Source organism: Sinohyriopsis cumingii, unplaced genomic scaffold (assembly GCF_028554795.1).
Source record: "Sinohyriopsis cumingii isolate HCF-2022 unplaced genomic scaffold, ASM2855479v2 utg003710l, whole genome shotgun sequence".
In the NCBI taxonomy this organism is placed as follows: Eukaryota; Metazoa; Mollusca; class Bivalvia; order Unionida; family Unionidae; genus Sinohyriopsis; species Sinohyriopsis cumingii.
The window spans coordinates 1-12175 of record NW_028316573.1 but is presented as its reverse complement, the minus strand read 5'-3'; the positions used below and the strand labels follow the sequence as shown (position 1 = coordinate 12175).

Here is a 12175-nt window from a genome sequence, read left to right as displayed (position 1 = left end):
TTGAATCTCGTTAATACATTTTTTCTCACCTCGTTTATTTTCAGTTTGATAAAAGAATTTACTAGGTTTTTCATTATTGTCGAGTATTTTGGCTTTGCTTCGAATAATAGAGCCTTGGTAATATTCATTATGGATTTCTTTCATTTTCATAGACAGTTCAAGTAATTCGTTGAGATAGTCAGGGTTACTGTTCGTATTATATTCATTTCTCAGACAGTAATACGTTTTCTTCAATCGTTTTAACTCTGAATACTTGAGTTTTGAATAGTCTTTGGAATAACGAATAAGTTCCTCTTTAATTTTTGTTTTCAGTTCATCCCAAAATGTTAAAGTAAAAGTATGAAACCTGAACTCTCTTTCACACAATCCAGTGATGAGAGTTCGTAAAGCGGTGTGCCTTAGGAGTGAATTGTTGCATTTCCAGTAGCCTTTACCGAAGTTGATAGAAGAATTACAAGACAGGGATAGAAAAACCGCGTCATGGTCGGATTGGGAAAATGGAACAATTTGTGCGTGTAAAATATAATCTTTGATTCTGTTTGAAACATAAAACCGATCAATCCTACTGGCTAAGGTAGCAAGGGATGGGTCTTTAGAGAATTTATACCATGTATATGTTTTATGAGACGGATGGAGGTGGCGAAAAGCATCAGTTAGGTGGAATTCAGAAATTATGGTTTTCAGATTTCGAATTGCAAGGTCGTTATATTCGTCTAAACTTCCGATTCTATCTAATTTGGAATTTGTGACACAGTTGAAATCTCCAGCTAATATAAGGTTATGTTGCCCGGCCAAAAAGGGGTACAGTGTATTAAAGAACTCGTTTTTCGTAGAGTCGGAATTCGGGGCATATATATTAATAATACGATATGGAGTAGTATTAAATATTAGATCAAGGCAAATGAATCGACCATCAAAGTCTGTGTCAAATTTAGAAAAGTCTATTTGAATGTTAAAATTTAGTAAAACTACTCCGCATGATCTATTTGTGCCAAAGCTCCAAATGGCATTGTGGCATCTTAATTTAGTTTGAATATCTTTGGCTGAGGATTGGTTATCAATGTGAGTTTCTTGCAGGATTAGAATATCGATATGGTATAATTTTATTAAAAGATCAATTTCATGTAATTTGCTACAAGTATTTAGACGGAGCCCATTGCAATTAAGACTAATAATATTAATGTTCTGAGCCATTGTGTTGTATAATAATATTGGTGCGTACATGGTTAAGTATGATGAGGGCTTCTACAGATGAGAATATGGCGACCATGATATACATATTAGAAATATTCCTAATGTGGGTGGAAATGAGGAGTAGGGTGTGGTTGATAGGGAAAATGTAGAAATCGAAAAGGAAGGAGAGAAAATAACATGGAGGTATAACAATGAATGAAAATGAAAGATCGATTGATAGGGAGTAGTGATGGGGAAAATGTAGTGAGACCATACCGTGAAGCACATGAATCCGAATTACACAATTCCAAAGCATTTGCGAAATAAGAAAAAACAAACTTGAGTGAAAGGTTAACAGGCCGTAGCCTGAATATGAGAGTCCACAGTTCAAAATCATAGTCCATAAGGCAGTCTTGGTCTTGTACTGATCCATGGGGGCGCATTCAAAAGTCCTTGTACAGTCCTAGGTCGGTTAAGCGTTGACGGTGTGTTCAATGGGGGTGTTAGGAAAACATTTCACTCTCTTCACTCTGGTTTGATTGTGTTCTCGCTTTTTTATTCGTTACGACCGTCCACTTATATTCTTCGAGGTCAAACAGTTCTCGTTTGTCATTAGTTGATGTAGGTGGGTTTTCTTCAATTGGAGTCTCCATTTCTTCAGGTGGTGTTGTCGATGGGGGCGCTACTGAAGGCGTAGGAATGGCAGGGGGTGTTGAAGTTGATGTACTGGTGGTAGCAGGTGTTGTCGATGTTGTCGATGGAGGTGCTGGTGTCGGTGTGTTACCTGTTGCAGCGGGTGTTGTGGTTTTGGATGCTTGCGGTTTATTGGTGTTTAAGGAGGCTGCAGTAGCGTACGATGGTCCCTTTTGGGGACAATCTTTTCTCAAGTGGCCGCATTGTCGGCATTTCAGGCATAGGGGGGGACGGCCCTTCATGGTAATAAGCATGCCTATGGTGCCTAGTGAAATGATGTGCGGTATATGTTTGATGTCGATTTCTGTGGTTTCCAATTTCACCAATCGGGTTCCATTCTCCACTAGGCATTCCTTGGCGAGTAAGGTGTTTTCTCTCTGTATATCTAAAATTGTTCCAAATTCTTTCAAAACGTCATGGATTATATTGTCAGATATATATAATGGCAGCCAGTGGATACGTAACTCGACAATTTGGCGTGCGATATACCGGATACCGTCGCCTTTACAATTTCTAGCTTTTTCCTTGCTGGTGAGAACTACGCACCATGGAGCATTCTCCCCCTCTCTATACATTCCTTTGATGTCGTTGTGATTGATACCAGCTGCTTCAAGCTTCCTCATGGCGTCTTCTCTTTGAAGTCGGCCGTCGACCCTAACGGTCCGAAAGAAGATGTCTGGCTCGATGTATTTTTCCAGGTTTACTTCCAAATGGCGATACATTTCGAAATCCAAAAGGATAATGCACAATTAAAATCCAAAAGAATAACACACAGTCGTGGTAGATCGCTGATAAGAACAGATACTACACTTTGATCTTAGCCAAAAGGCCGAGAAGCGATAAAGTATCGATCATTTTCAAAGTTTTATATATAACATTTTTTGAACAAGTCCTAAATTATCTTCTGATCATCCAACCGATATAATTATTTAGGCCCACCAGTTCCTATCGTCCTGGCCATATTCTCAACAATGACACTGCTATCATCGTTCCAATAGTGCTCCCCTCATCATGGTATGGTACTCCTACGGAGGATGTCATTTCTAGGACATTTTGATGTTACTCTAATGTAAAACGTGAGTACTGTAGTGCAACGTCGGCTTCGGAAATTGGCCCTCTTCCAACTGTTCAGCTTAATCATTGAGACGTAGTTTAGCGTCATGACGTCATCACAGTTCACGATCGATGGACCCAAGCGGGTGTTGTTAGAGAGAAGAAGAAAGACGTAACTTGACAGTGCTATCAAGTAAGGTAGACCTTCTACGCACATTAGAAAATACATCAGAGAAAGGCCGCAATACAAGGCAATTGGGAGTCCCGATTTTCCTTACTCAACAAATCGGCGTTTGCAGGTTCGCACATTTTGTCCGGATTAAACACGACCTGATTGTTGTTGTATAGCAGACCTCACCTAACTTGACCAACGACTGATTAACTAATGCCCTCAAACATTTAAATCCAATGGCCAAAAAAAAAAAAAAAAAAAAAAAAAAACAGTCCAATTTTCACCCATCTGCTCATGCGCGGGCCATGGTAGCCAGTCGTAAGCATCCTCTCTGACTCCTATCAAGGCCACTGTCGATGAAAAATCCATCTGAATCAAAGCGCTTGTATTCCATTGGAAATGACATGAAAACATCGCCCCTTTTAAGTGAATATTGCAAGGAACACAGCTGAATGAGCTAGCTAGCGATGCATTGGAAGAAATTGCCGGAGTTAGGAAGGGACAGTGTCGTCCGTGTACTTACGGTGTTCATTTGTTGAACTAGAAATCGTCGAGTGTAGCATAGTCACAAGTGAATTGTCAGTCCTCCGTTCTAAATTAGTGGCATCTGAAATGGAGAAAGATCAGACCATGAGAAATTGGCCTCCGCATACGAGTTTAGGTTACAAGACATTAAGATATCATCTAGCCTTCAGCTGGTGTCAATTGGTCCTGAGTCCCTTCACAATAATAATAATAATAATGATAATAATAATAATAATAATAATAATAATATTATTATTATTATTGTTATTATTAAAATTACGATTAATAATGATAATAATAAACCCCTACAAATTACAAAAAGTAAATGCCTGAAAGTTTGGAATCTTAAATAGCAACTTAGGTGTAGATGGATTTATTATTGTTAGTTGTTTTCATTACTCCCCATGGGGAGTGGGCCAATCCCGGAGGTACTGCAATACCGGGCCAACCCGTGGCGAGAGCGGAGCAAGCCCCTGACATCTCACCCAGTTCCAAAAATCAGTTTAATATCGAAGTCCCCCAATGGGGGACGTATCAGATATTAAGCTGATAAGAACAGATACTTTTTTTAATTTTCATAATTGTTTATTGATACAAATAGATGATAACAAAATACAAATAATTACATGTATCAGCTTACACCATAAATAAATAAAAAGTAAGCGTTGGACTAACACTTACTCCTGCACACTTACATACACCCAGACACACTGTCCTTCACATTGATATACATGTAAAAACACAATAGGATGGTGCATATGAAAGAAAAAAAAAAAAAAAAAAATTACAATGTAGATATCTGAAGTGATGTAGATCTGTACGAATGAACAATTATATGTGTTACAAGTATGATACAAACATAATTATGCATGCTTGAAATATAGGAATTATAAATAATTAACGTACATACATATTTACACATGTAAGGTTCGTGTGAGATTGGATTTAATGGTTTATTATCGTCACAGACTTAAATCAATAACTAATTCAAAGTTGTATAGCGAACAGAAAAGGCCTGCCAGGCACCATCTGTCAAGAAATTCTACGACATGATATCTATGAAAATCGGCTCGTATTCTACACTTTAGTCGGTTAAGGAAGAAGTTGAGAAGGGTGTTGGATGTGACAGATTCCTTATAAAAATAGGCACGAACACGTTTGCACCAGATGACATATTTGTATTCAGCTGATAAGAGGAGGCAAAGGTTTTCGAATTCTGGCTCTGGGAACGAAGCTTCTTTAGGGAGAACACCGAATTTTAAGAATGAATAGAAGGTGTTGAATGAATTTCGTGACAGTTGTTTGATCCATTTAATTACAAGGCGTTGTAGCGGGTATACCAACTCACATTCAAAAAATAAGTGATCTGTTGTTTCGATGTCGCCGCAAAACGTGCACAGCTTGGACTTGGAAATATTCTTGAGGAACATGTTGTAATTTACTGGTAAAATATCGTGAATGGTTTTAAAACACACATCTCTGGTGATTGGGTCGAGGAATTGATTGTGTAAATTTTTCCATACCATAGTGAAATCGATAGTGTAAAGTTTGTGGATTTTTGGTTCTAGAACGAAATTTTTCAGGTTTAATTGATAAAAGGTTTTGGTGGGGGCAGTGCCAAAAGCAAAACTGGGGTTCTTTTCTGTGAAATCTTTAAGGATATTTAAACAATTTTTGTAAAATTGGGGAGCGTATAGAGTGTGTGTGTATATATTTAAACTTAATTTGGGGTTATACGTCCTTAATTGCAATCCGATCCAATATCTTGGGAAAAACTTCCACTTGGCGTTGTAGTTGTCATCAAGTAATTTTTGCATGTGCTGTAGTCTTAGTGCTCTTAATTTACATTCGATATTTGTGATGTTTAAACCACCCTTTTTAAAAGGATTATAACAGACAGCACGGGCCAGGGGTTCGAAAGTAGAGTCCCATAAATAAGTGAATATATTTCTATTCATGAGTGTAATATAATGTTTGGACAAATCTATAACAGTGGCAGTGTACCAAATTTTACTGCAAGAGAGAAGATTGACAATATTAGACTTTGAAATAAGGGATAATTTTCGGCTTTTATAAAGGTGCAAGGTATTTTGGAGGTGAGCTGAGCTGGTATGCCAGTAGTCGTCATGTGTTAAATTGTGTCCAAAAAGAAAACCAACTATTTTTTGTTTGTAAATCCAGGATATACCGAAAGGATGATCACTGCGAGATTTCCATTTTCCTAAAAACATCCCATTTGATTTACTAAAGTTTATTTTGGCGCCAGAGGTTTTTGAATATGTTTCTGCCCAGAAGAGATACTTCTCAATGGATTTGTCGGTGCAACAAAATCCTGTGCTGTCATCTGCGTAAAGGGAGATTTTGCAGGTCTCCGTAGTACCAGGTATATTTATTCCAATAATTTCAGTATCCGACCTTATTTTGACTGCAAAAGGTTCATAAGTTAGCACATATAGAAGGGGGGAGAGACTACAGCCTTGTCTAACCCCTCGTAAAATAGAGAAAGGTTCTGAAATGTGATTGTTAACGATGACGGAGGAGGATATGTCAGTGTAAAGTATAGAAATCCATTTGATAAAATCAGCGTGAAATCCAAAAGATTCTAAGGTTTTCATCATAAAGGAGTAGTTCACCCCGTCAAAGGCTTTTTCTTGGTCTAGGCAAATAAAGGCACATTGTAGTTGTTTTTGGTCTATATAATCATAGATATTTCGGATTAGATGGCCGTTGTCAAATATAGAGCGACCTTTGATTCCGCAGGTTTGGTCCAAATGAATAATTGTTGACATTACTTTACTGAGGCGATTGCTGATAATCTTGGAAAGGATTTTATAGTCTACGTTAAGTAGTGAGATAGGTCTCCAGTTTTTCATATTGGTCGGGTTTTGAGGGTCTTTACAAAGAAGAGTGATATACGAGAGCTTTTGAGAATCTGTTAAGGTACTGGCATCAAATATCATGTTATAAAGTTTGGTAAGTTTTTCGCCAAGAATGTCAAAAAAGGTGACATAAAACTCTTTTGACAGACCGTCTGGTCCGGGAGATTTATCATTCTTCATGCCGTTAATAGATAGCCATATTTCGTCTTTAGTGATGGGTCCTACAAGGAATTCATTTTCAGCTTCAGTTATGTGTGGTAGATCACGAAGAAATTCTTCAAACAGAGTTTCATCGATTGGTTCGTTGGTAAATAAATCAGAATAGAACTGTTGAAAACATGATAGAATGTCTGAACTAGACTTATAAGAAATATTGTTGTGTTGAATCTCGTTAATACATTTTTTCTCACCTCGTTTATTTTCAGTTTGATAAAAGAATTTACTAGGTTTTTCATTATTGTCGAGTATTTTGGCTTTGCTTCGAATAATAGAGCCTTGGTAATATTCATTATGGATTTCTTTCATTTTCATAGACAGTTCAAGTAATTCGTTGAGATAGTCAGGGTTACTGTTCGTATTATATTCATTTCTCAGACAGTAATACGTTTTCTTCAATCGTTTTAACTCTGAATACTTGAGTTTTGAATAGTCTTTGGAATAACGAATAAGTTCCTCTTTAATTTTTGTTTTCAGTTCATCCCAAAATGTTAAAGTAAAAGTATGAAACCTGAACTCTCTTTCACACAATCCAGTGATGAGAGTTCGTAAAGCGGTGTGCCTTAGGAGTGAATTGTTGCATTTCCAGTAGCCTTTACCGAAGTTGATAGAAGAATTACAAGACAGGGATAGAAAAACCGCGTCATGGTCGGATTGGGAAAATGGAACAATTTGTGCGTGTAAAATATAATCTTTGATTCTGTTTGAAACATAAAACCGATCAATCCTACTGGCTAAGGTAGCAAGGGATGGGTCTTTAGAGAATTTATACCATGTATATGTTTTATGAGACGGATGGAGGTGGCGAAAAGCATCAGTTAGGTGGAATTCAGAAATTATGGTTTTCAGATTTCGAATTGCAAGGTCGTTATATTCGTCTAAACTTCCGATTCTATCTAATTTGGAATTTGTGACACAGTTGAAATCTCCAGCTAATATAAGGTTATGTTGCCCGGCCAAAAAGGGGTACAGTGTATTAAAGAACTCGTTTTTCGTAGAGTCGGAATTCGGGGCATATATATTAATAATACGATATGGAGTAGTATTAAATATTAGATCAAGGCAAATGAATCGACCATCAAAGTCTGTGTCAAATTTAGAAAAGTCTATTTGAATGTTAAAATTTAGTAAAACTACTCCGCATGATCTATTTGTGCCAAAGCTCCAAATGGCATTGTGGCATCTTAATTTAGTTTGAATATCTTTGGCTGAGGATTGGTTATCAATGTGAGTTTCTTGCAGGATTAGAATATCGATATGGTATAATTTTATTAAAAGATCAATTTCATGTAATTTGCTACAAGTATTTAGACGGAGCCCATTGCAATTAAGACTAATAATATTAATGTTCTGAGCCATTGTGTTGTATAATAATATTGGTGCGTACATGGTTAAGTATGATGAGGGCTTCTACAGATGAGAATATGGCGACCATGATATACATATTAGAAATATTCCTAATGTGGGTGGAAATGAGGAGTAGGGTGTGGTTGATAGGGAAAATGTAGAAATCGAAAAGGAAGGAGAGAAAATAACATGGAGGTATAACAATGAATGAAAATGAAAGATCGATTGATAGGGAGTAGTGATGGGGAAAATGTAGTGAGACCATACCGTGAAGCACATGAATCCGAATTACACAATTCCAAAGCATTTGCGAAATAAGAAAAAACAAACTTGAGTGAAAGGTTAACAGGCCGTAGCCTGAATATGAGAGTCCACAGTTCAAAATCATAGTCCATAAGGCAGTCTTGGTCTTGTACTGATCCATGGGGGCGCATTCAAAAGTCCTTGTACAGTCCTAGGTCGGTTAAGCGTTGACGGTGTGTTCAATGGGGGTGTTAGGAAAACATTTCACTCTCTTCACTCTGGTTTGATTGTGTTCTCGCTTTTTTATTCGTTACGACCGTCCACTTATATTCTTCGAGGTCAAACAGTTCTCGTTTGTCATTAGTTGATGTAGGTGGGTTTTCTTCAATTGGAGTCTCCATTTCTTCAGGTGGTGTTGTCGATGGGGGCGCTACTGAAGGCGTAGGAATGGCAGGGGGTGTTGAAGTTGATGTACTGGTGGTAGCAGGTGTTGTCGATGTTGTCGATGGAGGTGCTGGTGTCGGTGTGTTACCTGTTGCAGCGGGTGTTGTGGTTTTGGATGCTTGCGGTTTATTGGTGTTTAAGGAGGCTGCAGTAGCGTACGATGGTCCCTTTTGGGGACAATCTTTTCTCAAGTGGCCGCATTGTCGGCATTTCAGGCATAGGGGGGGACGGCCCTTCATGGTAATAAGCATGCCTATGGTGCCTAGTGAAATGATGTGCGGTATATGTTTGATGTCGATTTCTGTGGTTTCCAATTTCACCAATCGGGTTCCATTCTCCACTAGGCATTCCTTGGCGAGTAAGGTGTTTTCTCTCTGTATATCTAAAATTGTTCCAAATTCTTTCAAAACGTCATGGATTATATTGTCAGATATATATAATGGCAGCCAGTGGATACGTAACTCGACAATTTGGCGTGCGATATACCGGATACCGTCGCCTTTACAATTTCTAGCTTTTTCCTTGCTGGTGAGAACTACGCACCATGGAGCATTCTCCCCCTCTCTATACATTCCTTTGATGTCGTTGTGATTGATACCAGCTGCTTCAAGCTTCCTCATGGCGTCTTCTCTTTGAAGTCGGCCGTCGACCCTAACGGTCCGAAAGAAGATGTCTGGCTCGATGTATTTTTCCAGGTTTACTTCCAAATGGCGATACATTTCGAAATCCAAAAGGATAATGCACAATTAAAATCCAAAAGAATAACACACAGTCGTGGTAGATCGCTGATAAGAACAGATACTACACTTTGATCTTAGCCAAAAGGCCGAGAAGCGATAAAGTATCGATCATTTTCAAAGTTTTATATATAACATTTTTTGAACAAGTCCTAAATTATCTTCTGATCATCCAACCGATATAATTATTTAGGCCCACCAGTTCCTATCGTCCTGGCCATATTCTCAACAATGACACTGCTATCATCGTTCCAATAGTGCTCCCCTCATCATGGTATGGTACTCCTACGGAGGATGTCATTTCTAGGACATTTTGATGTTACTCTAATGTAAAACGTGAGTACTGTAGTGCAACGTCGGCTTCGGAAATTGGCCCTCTTCCAACTGTTCAGCTTAATCATTGAGACGTAGTTTAGCGTCATGACGTCATCACAGTTCACGATCGATGGACCCAAGCGGGTGTTGTTAGAGAGAAGAAGAAAGACGTAACTTGACAGTGCTATCAAGTAAGGTAGACCTTCTACGCACATTAGAAAATACATCAGAGAAAGGCCGCAATACAAGGCAATTGGGAGTCCCGATTTTCCTTACTCAACAAATCGGCGTTTGCAGGTTCGCACATTTTGTCCGGATTAAACACGACCTGATTGTTGTTGTATAGCAGACCTCACCTAACTTGACCAACGACTGATTAACTAATGCCCTCAAACATTTAAATCCAATGGCCAAAAAAAAAAAAAAAAAAAAAAAAAAAACAGTCCAATTTTCACCCATCTGCTCATGCGCGGGCCATGGTAGCCAGTCGTAAGCATCCTCTCTGACTCCTATCAAGGCCACTGTCGATGAAAAATCCACCTGAATCAAAGCGCTTGTATTCCATTGGAAATGACATGAAAACATCGCCCCTTTTAAGTGAATATTGCAAGGAACACAGCTGAATGAGCTAGCTAGCGATGCATTGGAAGAAATTGCCGGAGTTAGGAAGGGACAGTGTCGTCCGTGTACTTACGGTGTTCATTTGTTGAACTAGAAATCGTCGAGTGTAGCATAGTCACAAGTGAATTGTCAGTCCTCCGTTCTAAATTAGTGGCATCTGAAATGGAGAAAGATCAGACCATGAGAAATTGGCCTCCGCATACGAGTTTAGGTTACAAGACATTAAGATATCATCTAGCCTTCAGCTGGTGTCAATTGGTCCTGAGTCCCTTCACAATAATAATAATAATAATGATAATAATAATAATAATAATAATAATATTATTATTATTATTGTTATTATTAAAATTACGATTAATAATGATAATAATAAACCCCTACAAATTACAAAAAGTAAATGCCTGAAAGTTTGGAATCTTAAATAGCAACTTAGGTGTAGATGGATTTATTATTGTTAGTTGTTTTCATTACTCCCCATGGGGAGTGGGCCAATCCCGGAGGTACTGCAATACCGGGCCAACCCGTGGCGAGAGCGGAGCAAGCCCCTGACATCTCACCCAGTTCCAAAAATCAGTTTAATATCGAAGTCCCCCAATGGGGGACGTATCAGATATTAAGCTGATAAGAACAGATACTTTTTTTAATTTTCATAATTGTTTATTGATACAAATAGATGATAACAAAATACAAATAATTACATGTATCAGCTTACACCATAAATAAATAAAAAGTAAGCGTTGGACTAACACTTACTCCTGCACACTTACATACACCCAGACACACTGTCCTTCACATTGATATACATGTAAAAACACAATAGGATGGTGCATATGAAAGAAAAAAAAAAAAAAAAAAATTACAATGTAGATATCTGAAGTGATGTAGATCTGTACGAATGAACAATTATATGTGTTACAAGTATGATACAAACATAATTATGCATGCTTGAAATATAGGAATTATAAATAATTAACGTACATACATATTTACACATGTAAGGTTCGTGTGAGATTGGATTTAATGGTTTATTATCGTCACAGACTTAAATCAATAACTAATTCAAAGTTGTATAGCGAACAGAAAAGGCCTGCCAGGCACCATCTGTCAAGAAATTCTACGACATGATATCTATGAAAATCGGCTCGTATTCTACACTTTAGTCGGTTAAGGAAGAAGTTGAGAAGGGTGTTGGATGTGACAGATTCCTTATAAAAATAGGCACGAACACGTTTGCACCAGATGACATATTTGTATTCAGCTGATAAGAGGAGGCAAAGGTTTTCGAATTCTGGCTCTGGGAACGAAGCTTCTTTAGGGAGAACACCGAATTTTAAGAATGAATAGAAGGTGTTGAATGAATTTCGTGACAGTTGTTTGATCCATTTAATTACAAGGCGTTGTAGCGGGTATACCAACTCACATTCAAAAAATAAGTGATCTGTTGTTTCGATGTCGCCGCAAAACGTGCACAGCTTGGACTTGGAAATATTCTTGAGGAACATGTTGTAATTTACTGGTAAAATATCGTGAATGGTTTTAAAACACACATCTCTGGTGATTGGGTCGAGGAATTGATTGTGTAAATTTTTCCATACCATAGTGAAATCGATAGTGTAAAGTTTGTGGATTTTTGGTTCTAGAACGAAATTTTTCAGGTTTAATTGATAAAAGGTTTTGGTGGGGGCAGTGCCAAAAGCAAAACTGGGGTTCTTTTCTGTGAAATCTTTAAGGATATTTAAACAATTTTTGTAAAATTG

At 37.9% G+C, this 12175-nt stretch overlaps 2 non-coding genes and 2 pseudogenes across 2 annotated transcripts; all 4 read right to left on the bottom strand.

Moving 5' to 3' along the window:
• Window positions 1–2599: 2599 nt before the first annotated feature.
• On the bottom strand, window positions 2600–2707 carry LOC149769478 (U2 spliceosomal RNA; annotated as a pseudogene).
• Window positions 2708–4022: 1315 nt separating this feature from the next.
• Window positions 4023–4219, bottom strand: LOC149769477 (U2 spliceosomal RNA). The gene has a single exon (XR_016419151.1). It is a non-coding gene; the product is annotated as a U2 spliceosomal RNA (small nuclear RNA).
• A 5256-nt stretch (window positions 4220–9475) lies between these two features.
• LOC149769476 (U2 spliceosomal RNA) lies at window positions 9476–9583 on the bottom strand (annotated as a pseudogene).
• Window positions 9584–10896: 1313 nt separating this feature from the next.
• On the bottom strand, window positions 10897–11093 carry LOC149769475 (U2 spliceosomal RNA). Its single transcript, XR_016419150.1, has one exon. It is a non-coding gene; the product is annotated as a U2 spliceosomal RNA (small nuclear RNA).
• Window positions 11094–12175: the final 1082 nt, after the last annotated feature.